This window comes from Lissotriton vulgaris, chromosome 5 (genome assembly GCF_964263255.1).
Source record: "Lissotriton vulgaris chromosome 5, aLisVul1.2, whole genome shotgun sequence".
NCBI classification, from domain to species: Eukaryota; Metazoa; Chordata; class Amphibia; order Caudata; family Salamandridae; genus Lissotriton; species Lissotriton vulgaris.
Window position 1 is genome coordinate 398,906,704 of NC_141693.1, and position 17,756 is coordinate 398,924,459.

Sequence of the window (17,756 nt, forward strand, 5' to 3'; positions counted from 1 at the left end):
CAAACACCTTTTGTACACCTGACCCTATATTACACACCCCCTTATATCAATTTGCGCCGTCGAACTAATGTAAGGAAATCTGTTTCTTTGGAGTATCATGGAATCGCAGTCATTCTCGTGATTATGTTGTACTGTCGCGCCATTACATTCAAGAAAACTGTTAGGTCCCCTTGCAGTGTCAAGTTGTTTCAATGCCTTATAAACACCAGAAGAATGACAAGAGAACGATACTCTCTCAACCCGCCAGTGCCGTGTGAAAAATAAAAGGTGCACACCCTTTTATTTAAAGATCAAAAGGCGAAGAGCTTTTATTCTCCAGTTTAACTATCTACTAAATCCGCCATTCTCCATATAAATCGCCATGGGCGTGTGCGGCTGCAACAAAAGGCTCCTTTGATGTAGCATATAAAGATGGAATTTTATTTTTGGAAGATGTTAGCAGCACTGCTGCTTTAAGTAGGGATGTAACGGCACACTGCTTGCCCAAATTACCTTTTCTCCTACCACTGCACACAGGAGTCCATTCATTACTAGCCCAATCGTTTTTTGATGGTTGTTTTTTTACCATACAATAGCGAAATCTACAAGCCAGAGTTATTGTAGAGAACTTACTTTTCACTAACTTGTGGCTAGTGGGAAAGTGGATATTTCTGAGTCAGCATGGCGTGTATCGCTTTCAGAGTTTGCCCAGCTTTTATAATTTTCAAGGTAATCGATTTGCATTTGTTGTGATAAAAGTCCACTTTGTGAGATAAAAAAGAATAATTTAAACACAATACGACTTAAAAATGCATAGGGGTCACTGTGTACGACTTAATCTGCACAGGGATCACTTTGAGAGACTACTTGAGTATGGTTAATTTACTGCCTTGTCATTTTATCCGGTTTTATATGTAGCACATTAGTAGTGTATACAAGGTCTCTATGCGCCTTCTGCTGTCTCGGCTAGTACAGAGCCAACTGCTAGTTTCCTTTTTGTCTAGGAGGTTCAAAAAAGGTCTCGAATTTACCCGCTTTCAACCTCAGTTGTGTGTATCTGTACTCCCAGTTGCCACCTTCCAACACCTATTGTGTGTATCTGTCTCCTAGTTTCTACCTTCCAACCCATTGTTTGTATTTGTAATCCCAATTACCACTTTCAAACCCCTGCTGGGTTTATCTGTACTCCTTGTTGCCACTTTACAACCCCTATTGTGTGCACCTGTACTCCCAGTTGCCGTCTTCCAACTCTTGTTATGTGTATCTGTACTCCCAATTTTCACTCTCCAACCCCGCTTGTGGGCGCTTGTGCTCCCAGTTGCCACCTTCCAACCGCTCTTGTGGGTATCTGTACTACCAGTTGCCACTATTCAACCCCTGTTGTGTGTGTCTGTACTCCTAGTTTCCACCTTCCCACCCATCGTGTATATCTGTAATCTCAGTTGCTACCTTGAGAAACCCTGTTGTGTGTATTTGTTCTGCCCGCTTCCACCTTCCAATCCCTGTCATGTATCTATATTTCCAGTTGCCATCCTTCAAACCCCTGGTGTGTGTTCATCTGTACTCCCAGTTGCCACCTTCCAACTCTTGCTATGTGTATCTGTATTCCGAATTGCCACCTCCTAATCCCTCTTGTGTGTGCCTGTACTCCCAGTTGCCACCTTCCAACTCCTGTTGTGAGTGTCTGTACTCCCAGTTGCCCCCTTCCAGACGCTCTTGTGTGTATCTGTTCTCTCACTTGACACTTTCCATCCCCTGTTGTATATCTGTTCTCCCAGTTGCCCCTTGCAACCACTGTTGTGTGTATCTGTATCTGTACTCCCTCAGTCTCCTTTTCTGGGGAGGTGAGTGACTGCATCTTGGGGTCCACGCCCTCCAAGCTATATGTAGTTGGTAATACAGTCCCCGCGTTATGAGCCGGTAGCTCTCTCTTCGTCATGGAGTCAGCCTCTCTCTGTCCCAAAGTCCCTCGCTCTGTTTGGGTCCGTAAGTCTCGGTCTCCATGTCAGTGTCTTCCACCCAGCGTGGGTCCATGTCGCCGACTACTAAAGTTGGCCTGCTAGTCTTTCTGTTTCCATAATCGGCGAGTCTAGAACGTGTACGACTAGAGTGTCGTCGGGTACCGTACCCGGGGGGTTGGCTCTGTCTCTGTGCCCATGGTTCGGTGCCCCAGTGCCATTGGACGTGTCCTCCAATCTCGTGTCCCACTTTCCTCCTGTCCCAATTACACTCCCCCAGCTCTCTGTTCCTGAGTGCCTGTCTTCCTGCCCCAGTGGCATTCTCCCTGCCGCCCGTGAAATCGATGTCCCAGCCCTAGATGCTCTGCTTCTCCTTCCCCGGTGTCTGTCTCCGTGTTCCATTCTTGAGTGTGGCTCCGCCCGATCCCTGGGGTCTGTCTCCTAGTCCCAGTGTCAGCATGCCTGTACACTGTCTGTGCATTCTGTCCAACAATTATTGTTTTCAAGACTAAATGTCACTGGGCTTGATTCCTGATCAATGTAAATGACAGTCAAATTAATATACTGAAGAAAGAACTGTTAAAAATATAAGCGTTAATGTCATACACAGGGCTTTAAGTATGCCGGGTCCTGCAGGTACTCAGCACCGCCGTTTTTAAAAGCTGGTGCAGAGAAGGGCTCCTATCGGGCTCTATATTTTTACCGTCAGGGTGGGAAAAAATAACCTTAACTCTGCAATATTACCACCTGTCACTGCATTTGATGTACTCCAAAGAGACTCGTTTTTCAGTTTTATACGGCACAAACTTGGAGCACTTTACATGAGCACCAGTTACAGGCATATTCCTTTTTTGAATCACAGGACGTCCGGCTGGAACCTGTTTTCCCTGCTCGAGAGGCGGCTGCTCTAGCCTTACCCCACAACTTCGCCCTCAAGAGTGACGAGAAGCTTTTTCAATATAGTGTAAAAAGAAGTGATAGTTGTTGCGTATTTATCGTATGCATCTTAAAACTACTGACAAAGCCAACAGGCCTGGCTTGTTGTAGGTGTAATGTTACTTGTATTATATATCTTGATGAATGGACAGAAGCAGCAAAATACCAGTGGGGCAGCACACTATGCTGATTTTAGCTTAAGTGTTTTAAGCCACGCCCTTAATTAGAGCGTCCACACCCCTATGAGAGACCCCCCATTGTTTCCATCCCACTTAAAGCCCTGGTCATCCAGTCAAAGGTATTTTTGTATAAAAGCAAAGCATTAATGCCATGTTGCTCGAAGGATAGCTCAGTAGGTTGACCGCCTGCTGCTCGAGACACACCTGCAGAACACAGGTTCTAACCCCACCTCTGAGACCTCAGTGGCCGGTACTCTAAATCATGCACTTTGTCCCAACTCTACCAAATCCCTGCCTAAAAGTGGTTCACGGAACTGAGCTGCTGCAAGGCAAGAATGAGCGCTTGAATCTGTCCCGGGGTTTTCCTTTGCAGCCTGCCTTACACAATGTTGCTTTTCTCATTAAAACATTTAGAATTCTAGGTACCAAACTGCAAAGACAAAAATAGCTGGGCAATTTAAACTCTCGGGGTTCAGTTTGTTGTGTGCTCTTAAAAGGAACCTGCCCTCCCTCATAGGGCATTGCTTGCAGAAGGCAGCCCCTAGAAACATTTCCCCGAGAAACGTGACAGGTTGATTTGGAATACTTTCATTTAAGACCCAAGAAAGAACTCCGTTTGAGGAGCACCATTTATAAACTGCGATTGTCAAGCTCGACCAGACCTCAATTTGTTCATTGCAGACGTGTGTAGTTTACCCCCTTATGGCTGTACTGCCTGCATTCCATTTTTTTAGCTGTGTTATTCCCATCACAGTGGGTGGTACCATAATATAAGGAAGTTTTTATTTCGACCTGCACACATATAACCACTCCAAAATTGTCTACAGACGTATTGTCAGTTCTAATTGGATTTAGAATAGTACATCTTTACTTCCCTGTGTACACTTACCATGGCGGTACACTGGAAGTCCACATCTGTGCTTGATATTATGACATACAGCCATCAACTTACACCCGAATTACCACATTTAGTTCTATATGAATTTTAATTTATTGGAAAATTCTCCTAATACGTTTTGTTTTAAAAGTATACTTTGGCAAGAGTTGGGCTAGCGCGGAAAGTATTGTTTCCTAGAAATACGTGGATTTTGTGCACTTGATTGTGCTGTTGTGGACAGTGTGCCACATCTTGACCAGATCTGGTGCTGTGAGCCGGTGGACTACCAGTAAGCTCCTGTAGAAGCAAGGGTCTGTGTTCATTGCGCTCGCCCTCTTCTTGCTGATCCCAAAGGTTCTGAAGCCACTGTGGGCTTTTGGTTGGACGCCGACTGCTTTCAGGCACATCCCTAAAAAGACATCATCGATGGGGAAGAGCTGGATCTTCTCTGAAACCGGAAGCAGTCTCTTCGCCAGACTCGAAGACATCAAGAAGCCACCACCACCTGCGTACACTGGGTAAGGCCCGATGAACATTTCCCGTGGAATGTAATACTTGCTGTGCTTGTTCCTAATAGGCACTGCTCTGTTGATGATGTCTCCAACGAAGAGGCTGGCCGGGTTGGGGTCCTCCTTTCGGAAGGTCAAGAAATCTAAAATGTTCTTGGTGTTAACAAAAATGTCATCATCCCCCTTGAAGATGAACTCCACTCTAGGGCAGTACAGGTGGAACCATTTGAGAAAGTTGACTTCTTTGAGGGTGAGGTTGAAGAAGGTGTCCATGAAGTCCCACTGTAGAATATCCCCATAGATCTGGTCTTCCTGTTGGATAAGTCTTTGGAGAGTCTGGTGGTCCTTGCCCAATGACGTGGTCCCCAGGAGGAACAAGGTGCGGATCTTCTTCCCTCCATTTTCCTTCTCTTGACCCCATGTCCTCCGGATAGCTTCCCGGCGGTCATACTGTTCAATGAGGGACTTCACCACTATGAGTAGGTGCACTTCGCCATGGCACTTCTCAGGGTGGTTGAGCAGCATGGGGAAGTACCTGCAGTGTCTGAGGAGCATGTACTGGTGGAACCTGGTGTCCATGTTTTTGAACCATGGTTGTTTCCTCAAGGCCTGGTTTTCTTGGCAGATGGTTTTTGGTATGTCCCACTGGGGTGAAGTTTGTGGAACCGTGCTCAGATGCTGAGTTAGTTCCAGGCCTGGCTGGCTCAAGTTCAGACCTTCCCTGATTGGTTTGTTGGAGCCCTGGCTGGCAGGATAAAAAAAGGCCATTGCTTTGAAGTCCAGGGTTCTATTTTGGCCTTCGTCGACATTAGTGAGCCTGTGGAAGGCAACAAGCGTGGCTAAGAAGAAAGACAAACTCAGGCAGGTCTTCAGAATCTTCCTCCTTTTGAACCAAAGCTCCATGTCCCTATTTTCGGACTATCCCCCGCTTTGGCAGAGAATCACCTGACCATGGTCCACCGTTCTCGGCCACTGTTCACGAGGCTAGGTACGGAGGGTTGTCATATACAAGTAACCAGACGTGCACCTCAAGCCAGGCATAAGTCCTGCAGACAATGTTCATGGGAATCAACAGCTCCCTGTGCCCTGAGTCACAACGTCTGAGAGCCCCTCAAAAGAAACCAGTAAACCCATTTCAATCCAAAATTGAAAATGTGCTTGCTAGATCTGGGTGAGTGGTTCCTCTGATAGTATATTGCCATGAAATAATAGATAGCTCATTTTATTGGTGTTTCCACCGTCCAATGAAACCTTTTACCAGCAATAGTCCTGTGCAGGGCTCTGTTCTCCATTCAAAGATGTCCCCGCAGGGAGAACTCCTGACCCAGTGGTCTCTCAGTTCGTTTGGGCTCCTGCGTAGCCGACAGCTCCATCACAGTCTAGGAGGGGGGAGTTCAGCCGTCGAGTAATTCTTCGGTGCATAGTCAGTCTTCGCGAGGGAGTTCCAGCCGCAGACTGACTACTCCTGAACTTCTCCAAAAAACACCCCAGGAGACTGAGGGCAGCAGCGCTGCAGCCGAGCCGCTGGTTGCACTCGGCTTAGAAGACGAACACTGTTCGACTCTGTCAGAGGAGGCTCGCGCAGGAGCTGCCTGGGCGGGGAGGGGGAGGAGGGAGGGAGGCTCCCAGTCTAGGTGTAACGTCACAGCTCCACGCGACGCTCGCATCCCCGAGGGCTCTGTACGTTTGAGAATGTGTGCAGGAAGGCAACCTCTCTTATTGTTGATTTTTAATGAGGGGCATTTACATATTTACATATTCATCACGGGGGTTCTAGTGACTCTTGAAGATGCTCTGTATCTGCGTAGGTCAAAGTCTGTAAAGCATACTATTAAAAGTTACACATAATCATTTACAAGACTAAGTGTTAAAAATGAACATCTGTAATACTATTACAAGTTACAAAGAGCAAATTACAAGATTAATGATGAAGAATAAAATAGAGATTTCATTTAGCTGTTTTAATAGCTCTCTATATATTATGATGCCTACAGCAAACTGTTTAATAATGCCAAACGTAACAAATACTTGATGTTAGCGTTCGCTACTGACACCGAGTATACTTGCAAATACCGACAAGGCTAAATTCGTATATCATCCTTCGAAGTCGACACATTGTATACCTTTATATAGAGTAAGAGTAAAACCTTTAAGTTTATCGCTTTAAAAAAAAAAAAGGCAAACATATGGCGTGGAAAATAAAATGTTCTTAGCCACCGGCCTGTCAGGTTGGCCATACCATACCTCTTTATTTTACGCTAGGAAGGCTGTACACTCATGTGTGCCACTGTCATTGTATTTATATAGCGCTTACTACCCCTGACGAGGGTTCAAAGCGCTTTTCAGCGAGTAGCACGCTACTGCGGAACCCAAAGGATTAGTGGTTAATTAGTATAGGGAAATATAAGTTGTTAATGTGAACAGTGGACATGTGAATATGTTAGATTGAATGAATAGGACAAAGGAGGGATAGAGGAGGGTTCTCTTCCAACCTCATTTCTCATTTTATCTGTCCTTTTTTGTCTGTTCTCTTAAAATGTTGACTTGCGCAAAATAAATTGCGGTTTTCCCTCTGTATAGTATTGCATTGTTTACTTCCTATCTCAGCGAAAATTAGTTAACAAAGCACACATTCTTTGACATGACTGCGGGAAAGAAGGCATGAGGGGTCTGTGGGCATGTGTCCAGTGTCGTTAAACACATGATGCCCCCACCCCACAGTATGTGATGCTGGGGCCCTCGGTCTCCCATATCTCACCGCAATTCATTGACTTTGGCCTGAGTGGGGCCCTCCTGAAGGCTTGCCCCCCCCCCTCTCCCTCCCCTCTCTCCGCAAGGGCTGCAGGGGCCTGCATTACACGCTTATATGTGTCCCTATCACGACGGTGCTATATACATTGAGAAAACATACTGGTACCTGCAATGCCAGACAGTTTAGAAGCCGGCATCAACATTATAAATTGTACTCAGCGTCCAGCTCTGTATTTTCACTCTTCTGACTCTATGTATGTCTCTGGGTTTTTTAGCTGTTTCTGGGGGTCCAGGTTAGAGTTTACTGTTTCAGCCACAGCAGATTCACACCTCTGCGACTCCAGCGGCGAAACCCTTGCCCCCTTATTTATACTTGCTTATATAGTGCCAGTGCTTCATTTGAGCCTGTGGTTTCTGGTGTTCTGCTCCGGAGTTTAGCTCTCAACACCTGCTCCTATGACAAACCGCCACATGGTGGCGCTGTTCCTCTAACTTTGTGATGAGCACAACAAAAACACGTGTTTAATACTTCAATATATCTTAAAATGATTATTACCTGCTGCCAGCACCATTCTTGTAGCTTTGGAGGTCTGGAATAATCTGAATTGTCACACTTGTAAGAGTTTGATAGTTAGTAGTTGTGCTGGTTCTCTCATTGGCAGCGCTTGCAGGGGCAGTAGGTGGTGCAAACTGCAGTGGCCTCCAAGCAGGGATCGGGCACTTACTTTTTTACAAATTAAACGCTGGAAAGAATTTTTGGCTTCTAACTCAAACAGTAGGAACATGTGTAACACACCCGGACCGCATGTTGGTCCGAATTTGGTGCAATGCTCAAATTGTAATCTAACACTTTCCATAAATTCAGGATTTATACAATCTAAGGCCTGTTTTAGTTCCTCGCAATTCTTCACACAAAGGGGGATATTTTCAAAAAAGTCACTCAACGCAGCGCAGCCCCCTGTGAGGCTGAGCTGTGTTCCGCGACAGGGAGGGAGCAGGAGAGCGCCATATCTTCAGAGATATGGCTCTCCCCCCCTTTCCCTTGCACCGGTGCTGATTTCAGCTGCCGTGTATCATGCACACAGGGCTTTAAGTGGAATGACAAAACTGGGGGGGGGGGGTCTCCCAAAGGGGTGTGGCCAATTTAATTAAGGGCGTGGCTTAAAACATGTGAGCTAAAAATCTGTGTTTAGCATAGTGTGCCGCCCGACTTGTATTTTGCAGTTTATGTCATTGCATCCAGATATATGATACAATAAGTAACATCATACCTACAACAAGTCAGGACTATTGGCTTTGTCAATGGTTGTTAGTTGATAAGTAAGATAAATAGGCAGAAACTATGACTTGTGTATAATATTGAAAAAAGCTTCCACTTAAAGCCCTGGTGACACCACAACAATGTTGCAGCTCCTGAGTTTCAAAAAGAGTAGGGGAATCCAGAGAGAAAATGACTCTCTTTAGGACTTACCTTCCCCTACAATGCTCAACTAGCACAACATCATTTTTAAAAAAATATATTTTTATTGCAGGAATTAGCCAAAGTTACATGTCAGACCAGCAACACATTTGCAGGAATAAAAGGGTTGATTCATCAGATCTCCCGTGGGGAAACAACGTGGGTACACAGCCATTCAGCCCACAACCCAAGGGTCGGGCGGCGCCTTCTTATATAGAACACAGGTGGGGATCTGGTAGAACGTCGAAGCTGATCCGGAGAATCCCACGGGCTTCATCTGCTTTTCTAGATCAACCTAACAGAAAAAACTCCCCCCCAACAGTCTCAAGATTCAACTCCCTCCCCCCCCCAACCCCCGCCATCAGTGTGTGGTGGTATGTGCAGAAAGAGCTTATGGGAAAAAAAAAACCCAGATGACTGTAATAAGATCGGTATCGTGGACTCCTAGCGGGACTCAGGTTGTGCTGCATCATTACCCTCGGAATCGCTGGAAGCGCAGTAATCCCTAAGGGCCTGCACTATCGTCTCCTATTGCAGTGCCGATTCTAGCGCCCTCTCGTTGTGCTGCCGCCTCGCCAGTTGGTACCGCAGAGTGCTCTCCCCCGCAGCCCACTTCAGAAGTTCGTTGTGCCATTTAGCTCCCGTCGGACCAACTCTTGCCTTCCAATTCCTGGTTATCTCCCGTTTAGCGAGGACGAGCCCTAAGTCGATAAATTTGCTCGAAATTTTATTTTTAGGGGTATGCGGGAACCAGTGTAGGAGCCCCACCGCCGCGTCGACCGACAACGTTCTCCCTGTAATCCTATTTAGCGTATCTTCGACCAAAAGCCAGTACGAAGACAGCGTCGGGCAGGACCACAACATATGAATGAGGTCTGCTTCAGGCGCTCGGCATCTAGGGCAATCCGCTGAATCCGTGGCGAAGTACTGCTGAATCTTCGCCGGGGTCAAGTAAGCCCTGTGGAGTATGTAAAAATGAACCAGTTGAAACCGGGCATGGCGTGCTCCCTTCCAGGCTTGGCGCATGAGTTGTGACCAGGTCGTCTCCGGAATCTCTTTCCCTATGTCGGCTTCCCAACGATTCCGCAGTGTGGTGAGGAGGGGTAAACCCTCGTTAATCAGTCTGGTATACAGGCACGTGACTGCCTTGACCGTCCCTGCTGACATCATAATGTACTGGCATACCGGAGATATAGGCGGTTCCTCTAGCCCACTTTTCCAGTACGTCTGAATCGCTCTAACCAGAGCTGTGTGCAGGAGGAAGTCGCCCCGGGGAACATCGAAACGGTCTAGAATCTCTTGGAAGGGTAGTAACACTCCGTCCTCATAAAGGTCCCCCATCAATTGCAATCCCGCGTCTTCCCACTGTCCCAGGCGCGACCAATCTCCCCCGTGAGGCAGGGCCGTCAGCATCCCCAGCGGTATTTCTGGCGCATATGGAAGCCTCAGCTGTCCCCGGGCGTGGGCGCGATTCCAGCATAACCTAATAGTCTTTTCTTCGAGCGTCAGGTCCTGCAGGGCCAGACGTTGGCGCAGTGCGATGAAGGAAAGAACATGCCTAGGCATTCCCGTACCCCTCCCAATCTCCGGGCCACAAAACTCCCTCGCGACTTCCTGGGTGAAGGTCTGCAGTTGAGCCGCCAGATAATATTTCTCAAAATCTGGCACCGCAAGGCCTCCTTCAGACTTTGGTCTCATCAGCGTTTTGAGGGCCACTCTCCGGCGGCCCGATCCCCAGAAGAACCCCACCACCATGGAGCGCAATAGCCGAAAGGTGGCCGGCGGGATCCAGATCGGAAGCGCTCGAAAGTAGTATAGCAGCCGGGGAAGTGCCACCATTTTCAATAGTGCAATCCTCCCCGCCACCGACAGCGGCAGAGTAGCCCAAAATTCCATACTACCACGCAACGCGCGAGTACAGCGGGCTATATTGCCTTCCAGGAGGTCTGTGGGGTCATGGTATATATATACCCCGAGGTACTTGAGGCAGCTAGGTTCCCACCTAATCTCTCTGCTGGTGTCGGGTCTGGGCGTCCCCCTGCGAACCGGGAACAAACAAGTCTTGGTCAAATTCACCCGAAGGCCAGAGATTTCCCCGAAAGACGTCAGCGCCTCAGCAGCCCCATTCAAAGCGGTATCCGAATCCTCAAGGAAGAGCAGCAGGTCATCAGCATATAGCGAGATATAATGCTGGCCAGATAGAGTCTGCAAACCTCCGAAGGATACGCCGGACCGGATTGAGAGCGCCAGTGGTTCCACCGCTAACGCGAAGAGCAATGGGGAGAGCGAGCATCCCTGCCTCGTGCCTCGTTCTACTGGATATTGTTGGGAGATCAGCGGGCCTGCTCTCACTCTGGCCGACGCCGAGGCATAAAGCACGGTGGTCCACCTGACAAAGCCCTCCCCTAGGCCAAAGCGCAGCAACACTCTGCGCAGGTAATACCATTCCAGACTATCGAAGGCCTTTTCCAGATCGACCGAGAGGACCATCGGGCATGGGGCCTCCGTGTGTGGTTCTCCTAGCAAGCGAAACAACCTGCGAATATTCATGGTCGTGTTACGTTTAGGTATGAATCCTGCCTAGTCCTCATGCACTAAAGAGCACATGTGTCCTAGCAGTCTCGATGCCAATATGCTGCTTAGGATTTTATAATCGACCGTTAACATTGATAACGGTCGGTAAGACGCCGGGTCAGTGGACTCCCTACCAGGTTTGAGGAGGGGAACTACTAAGGCCTCACACATCGAGCCGGGGAGACGTCCCAAACGCTTCGCCTCTCTGTAGACTATCAACAATCGGGGCGCCAATAGGTCTACGTAGGTGGAGTAGAATTCGACCGGAAGTCCATCAAGGCCCGGGGTCTTATTCCTCGCCATCCCCTTAATGGCGCTACGGATTTCCCCCAGTTCGATGTCGGAGCCCAGGGCCTTCGCCACATCGGGCTCCAGCACTGGCATCTCCAAGGGTTGCAAATAATCGTCAATCAGGACGGGGTCTCTGGTCGGGTTACTGCGATATAGCCGTTCGTAGTAGCGCTGATAGCAACCTAATATCTCCGGTTGGGTGTGCACCTCAAGCCCCTCCGCTGTTCGCATGGACATCGTCAGAGAGGTCCGGCGCCTGGGATTGGCCAACCATGCTAGCAGCACGCCCGATTTGTCCCCCTCCGTGAGCGACCTAGTAGTGTAGGCCTTATAATCGAAGCAGCGCAGTCTTTCGACTTTCGCCGCCACCGCCTCTCTCGCCGCAGCCGTGCGCTCCTGGAGTTCAGGATGGCCAGGGTGGCGAAGTTCCATCTCACGGAGCTTCTGGTCAGCCGCGGTCAGGTCATCAAGGATGACATGCCTCATACCCACCTTCTTAGAAATACAATAGCCCCGGACTACTACCTTAAACGCATCCCATTCTGATGCTCTCGAACCAGCGGTGCCCCATTGGTCGCAAAATAATCAGAAATTCTTTCCTCCAGGTCCGCCCTAAAGACTATGTCCTCTAAGATCTCCGGGCGCAATTTCCAGGTGGGCACGCTAGGGGTCCCGGGAAACCAACAGAAGTCCGCTAGGAGGGGGTTGTGGTCCGAGATGGTCCTAGTCAAATATTCAGTGCGCACCGCTGCGGACACCAACTCCGCCGATCCCAGAAACCCATCTAACCGCACGTGCAATTCGTGTAGGCCAGAAAAGTAGGAATAGTCCCTAGAGGCGGGGTGTTGCGCTCGCCAGATGTCCGTGAGTCCCCAGTGCGTCTGCCATTCCTTCCTTCCTTCCTCTAGCCACTCGCCGGACTGGAGAGTCCGGGAGGGGGGGGTGTGAGCGGTCGGCCTCCACGTCCACTACTGAGTTAAAATCACCACCCAGTAAGAGGGTTCCCGAGAGAAAATGGGCCAATGAGCCCGATAACCCGGAGAGGAAGGCAAGCTGGTCCACATTAGGTGCATAAACACAACAAATATTCAGGTCCCTACCCCCCAATGTGCCTGAGATAGCTACATAGCGACCCTCCGGATCCACCACCGATTTTGTAACCTGCATGGGAACCCCAGCCCTTATCCATATTAGCGCCCCCCTCGCGTAGGCTGAGTATGTAGTGCAGTAGACCTGCCCTCTCCACCTGCGCTGCAGCGCCGCCCCTTCCGCCTTGGTGAGATGTGTCTCCTGCAGCAGCGCTATCTGCACCCCTCTAGGCACTAGATAAGCGTGAACCTTGTGTCGCCTGGACATAGTGTGAAGCCCCCGTACATTCCAAGTGATGCATTTTACATTAGCAATCTCAGCCATTGTCACACAGTGAGTCAACTAGCACAACATCATGCCGTAACTTCTCCACTAGTGAGTGAGAAGTGAGCGTGTGAGCAGGGCACATCAATGTGCTTGCTGTCACTGCAGTCCGTAAAAAATGGACCGCCTGTGCCAGGGCACAAAACAGAGCCCGATAGAGACCAGTTTTGAGGCCCCCTTTAAAAAACTGCCGGTGCTCAGCACCGGTGAGACCCGGCCCACTTAAAGCCCTGCACACACCTTTTTGCTGCAGCGCTAGGGTGTGTGCGTGAGTGTAGCAGAGGTTTTGTACAGAAAGGATAACCTCCCTGTACAAAATACTATGCTAGGCACGCTGGAAAGCTTTCCCCACTATGCATACGTGCTGCACAGTGCAGCACGCATGGAAAGTCGGAAAAGCACAGAGAAATAAAAACATTTCTCCTGTTAGCGCCTCATTTGAAGGGAGCTTAACTTTTTGTGCAGAGCCATGTTAACACATCTTTGTAAATATGGTTTTGCGTCAAAAGGCATGGGTGGTTGCATGGGAACGCCCATGTAATGCCCTCATGGCGCAAAGTAACACAAAGCGCACTGCTTTGCGCTACTTAGAGGGTGCTTTCCAGCGCAAAACAAGTTTTGCGCTGGAAAGAAAATAGCAAAAAAAAATAATTTGCACTGGTTAGTGTCACATTTGTGACACTAAACCAGTGCAAAAGGTTTGAAAATCTCCCCCACAGTCTTTAAATGTTACTTGATTAATGCAATGTCATTAATTAGACACAACGTTGAATTTGCAGAGTTCTTCATAACATATTAGTTAGACATAACTTTTGTCACTGAAACCCGGACGGATATTACATCCGGTTCTGACTTGGTTCAGGCAATCTCAGCGAGCTACTCAGTAGTTAATGTAGATATAGCAAGTAAGGGAGGGGGAGGGCTGTCTATTGTTGCACGTGACAATCTTTCCGTACGCTGCTCTCCAGTTGTAAGTAATTCGATCAGTGAATCTCTTTTCTTTCAAATAGCACTTACTGAGCATTACATCTTTTGGGGTTCACTGATAATACCGCCCACCCGGTCCAAGAGCATACTTTGTATCAAGTATGAGCCCACTGCTAACACCTAGTGTTAAATCAATGGATTTCTTGGTGCCGGGAGATTTTCAATTTCCATCTCTAGAAAGCCAAGAATAATGACACTGCCTTCTTGATTCGATGGCATTTTCTCCAATAATCCATGTCTTCAGGTACTGGAGTCACGAGCACTTTTATGGTCTGATCATAAAGAGGTATTGCTTAATATTGGTCAACCTCGGTCTGTTTTTGGTGCTGTCGTCCCTCCTCGCCACTACCCCTCCTGTTCACAGCCCCCCCAGGTCAGAGCTGCTGCAGACGCTGACATCACTGCTTAGCAAACCCATCGCCTGAATGAAAACAAAACGTGTTCGAATGGCTTCTAACTGCTTCAGTCTGAATGCTGCTTTCTCTCCTTGCAGCACGATTAAAAAACAAGCACGATTTACTTGGTTTTTGTGTTCATTTCATAAAATGAAAGTCCAGTCTAGCATAAGAACTACATGATTTAAAACTAATCCGGCCATCTCGAATCAGAACTACAGGTCCCAGCATGCAAAGTGAGTCAGGCCTAACTACTCTCATGCGTATTGAACTTTGAAACTGAGCTGACATGTTTTGGAGGGCAAGGAGAGTTGTTTCCTATATAATTGTTTTCCGGACACCGTGTTTCTATTCCAGGGTTTTATGTTTCACTATTATCTTGTGGGTGAGTTCAAATAGTTCATTGTCATTGCCTTATGACTACAAGTCTCGCTACACATTAGGTTGCAAAATAAAATCAGAGTACTAGAAATGAGGCGTTTTAATGAGCTGCAACCTCCTTGTCATGCTCGATAGTAACAAGCACGTGTTGAGATTGGGGTAATTTCTCATAATTCCACCACAAACAACATGTATCTACTCCACTGCAAACACAAAAAAAAAGTAAAACACATTGTCATTTACAACGCCAATAGCTCTAACTTTCACTAATGCAAGACCGATTGCATTGCAAATGCTTGTTAATACTGTGAAAAGCTTAGCTGAAATATCTGTGCCTAACAGTAACAGTTGCATGCAAGAGTTTTGTAATACCCTAGCTAACTTTTTTCAGTCAAAAGTAAAAGAAGTTTATGGCTCGTTTGAAATTAATAATCAATCATCTGTCATTGTTTCAACAGTCAAGAAAGGGAAAACCACCCATGCTGTTTTTGATAAATTTTCCGGGACAGATTTACAAGCCCCTTGCGCCTCATTTACACCGCTGTTGCGTCACTTTTGTGACGTAGCGGCGGTGCAAATCCTGTGGCAAGGTTGCGGTACACTTACAACGTGGCGCATCTCCCAGATGCGTCACGTTGTAAAGCCCTGCGCCACATGTAGGCGTTCCTGCGCGGGGGGGGGGCGTTCTGGCGCAGGAACGCCTCCTAAAAGTGGCTGAGTGAAATCTACAAGATTTCACTCAGTCACTTTTAGGCCCATGCTGCGTCAAGCAGGTGTAAGGATTGACGCTGCATTAACTAGATAGGGCCTCCAGAGCATTGCTGGAGCTGCGTCGCGCTTGCAATGCAACTCCAGCAATGCGCCACTTTTACGGCACAGATGCGTCACGCATCTGTGCCGTTTTTGCCCCATGGTGCGCCGCATTGTAAATGCGGCGCATCCATGATGGTTGAGCTGTGGCGCACAATAACTGGCGCATCCCTGCTGATTTGCAGGGATGCGCCTGTTATTGTAAATATGCCCCTCCATGTTTAGTACAGAGCAGGTCTCTAATCGTAGCCACGAAATCCGGATCTCCGTTAGATCCTTGTCCTCCGAAAATAGCTCATCCAGTTCCAGAAATCCTAAGCACTAAACTGACGCTGATGTTCAATGAAATAATCAACACTGGTTACTTCCCTCTTGATTGGAAGAAGGCTTCCAATCAACTTTTATTTAAAAAAGGGTATTGATCCGCAAGATCCCAGTAGTTATAGGCCCATCTTCACATACCCTGTTAGAGCTAAGCTACTGGAGAAAGCTTTGAATATGGAAGTCCTGTCATTCAGTAACACTCAGGGCTTGCTGGACTCCACTCATTATGGTTTTAGAAATGCACATAGTACGGAAACAGCATCGGTAGCAGCTTCAGAGGAGCTGAGGTCAATCCTAGATGGAGAGATTAAGGCAGCACTCATGCTATTGGATCTCTCGGCGGCTTTTGATATGGTCAATCATACCATTCGGATTGACTGGCTTGCTGAGTTAGCGATACGTGGTCTTGCCCTTAGCCTGATAAAATCCTTTCTATCAGAGAGAGTGCTGCTCGTGACATTAAGAGAGTTGATTTCAGTTTGTTCAGTTCTGCCTGCCATGTGGGGTGCCACAGGGTTCATTGGTGAGCACTACTCTGCTCAATCTTTACATCACCCAACCGGCTAGGCAGATCAAGTAATTTGGGTTCTACGTGGTGTCTTACGTTGATGATATCCAAATAGTGGTATTGATATCTAGCAATCTCGAAGACACTGCCTCAAGATTCAACTCTTGTATGTCTCAAATAGGCAGCTGTATGACGGTAAATTGTGTAAAGCATAACCGTGGAAAAATGGAGGCCCTTCTCCTAGGCACAGACACTTCATTCTGGTCACCAAGGTGATGGACTCAGGAAATGGGGGCAGTTCCCTCACCAGTCTGGAAAGTGAAGAACCTGGGGAGTGTCTTTGACAATAAACTCAACTTTGAAGATCAGGTTAATGCAATTGTGTCATCAGAATTCTTCACTTTAAACATTTTCAGGAAAATGTGCCCATTCATACTCACAGTGTCCCAGTAGAGCTTAATACATTTACATGAATTTATTATAGAAAAATCAAATGTAGTAACACACAATGTCAGTTAATCACAATGCATGAGCCATATCAGTTGGTCAATAAAAGTGCCCCAAGAAAGGAAAGGGGAGTGGGATAGCGTGATGCTGTGAAGGAAAAGGACATAAAGTTCGTGACAACTTATATATTGCAATGTTAATTTAGAATGCAATACAGTTTCATGGCTTCAGATCCCTGAGCCAAAGAAATTGGGGGATTCAGGATTGTTGTGTTTATGTGCGTTAGCTTGTATACGCCCGAAAATTTATTTTAAAACTAGATACCCATGACGGGTTGTACAGAATTGTTTGAAATGTATATCTCAGTATTAAGCTCTACTGGGACCCTTCTTTCCTACACCATATAGCACCCAGGTCCCATGTGGATTCCTTGGGTAGAACCCCCCTCTTAGATCATTCATACTCACAGACATTTAAATAATGATAGTTACCTCTCTTGCACCATCTAAACTGGATTATGGGAATGCCCTGTTCATGGGCATCCAAAAAAAGACTGCTTCATAATCTTCAGATGCTACCGAATGCATCAACCTGACTTTTGTCTGGAATATCTAAATATCAGTCTGTATCTAAGGCCCTAATTAAGTTACACAGTCTTCCCGTGGCAAAGAGGATACAGTTTAAAGCCGTTGCTTAGCTTTTAAGGCCCTGCACCACATCGGCCCAGACTATCTCCAAGATAGATTTATTTGGTATGTTTCATCCAGAAAACTTAGATACTTGGAAGCTAAGTATTGAGTGCTTCCAAGGACCAACCAGCATCTTGGGGAGGCAGAAGCTTTTTGTTGAGGACGGCAAAGCTATGGAACTCTCTCCCCATGGCCCAAGAGAACTGCTCAGACCTCCTGTCCTTTAGGAAATCTCTTAAGATCTGGCTCTTTAATAATGGAGTAGCATTGTTGTAAGGTTCCCACCTAC

The 17,756-nt window shown here is 47.4% G+C and overlaps 1 pseudogene across 1 annotated transcript; it reads right to left on the reverse strand.

Moving 5' to 3' along the window:
• Positions 1 to 4,053: 4,053 nt before the first annotated feature.
• LOC147710945 (UDP-GlcNAc:betaGal beta-1,3-N-acetylglucosaminyltransferase 7 pseudogene) lies at positions 4,054 to 5,923 on the reverse strand (annotated as a pseudogene). The gene has a single exon (XR_015295658.1). The product of XR_015295658.1 is annotated as a UDP-GlcNAc:betaGal beta-1,3-N-acetylglucosaminyltransferase 7 pseudogene (transcript).
• Positions 5,924 to 17,756: the final 11,833 nt, after the last annotated feature.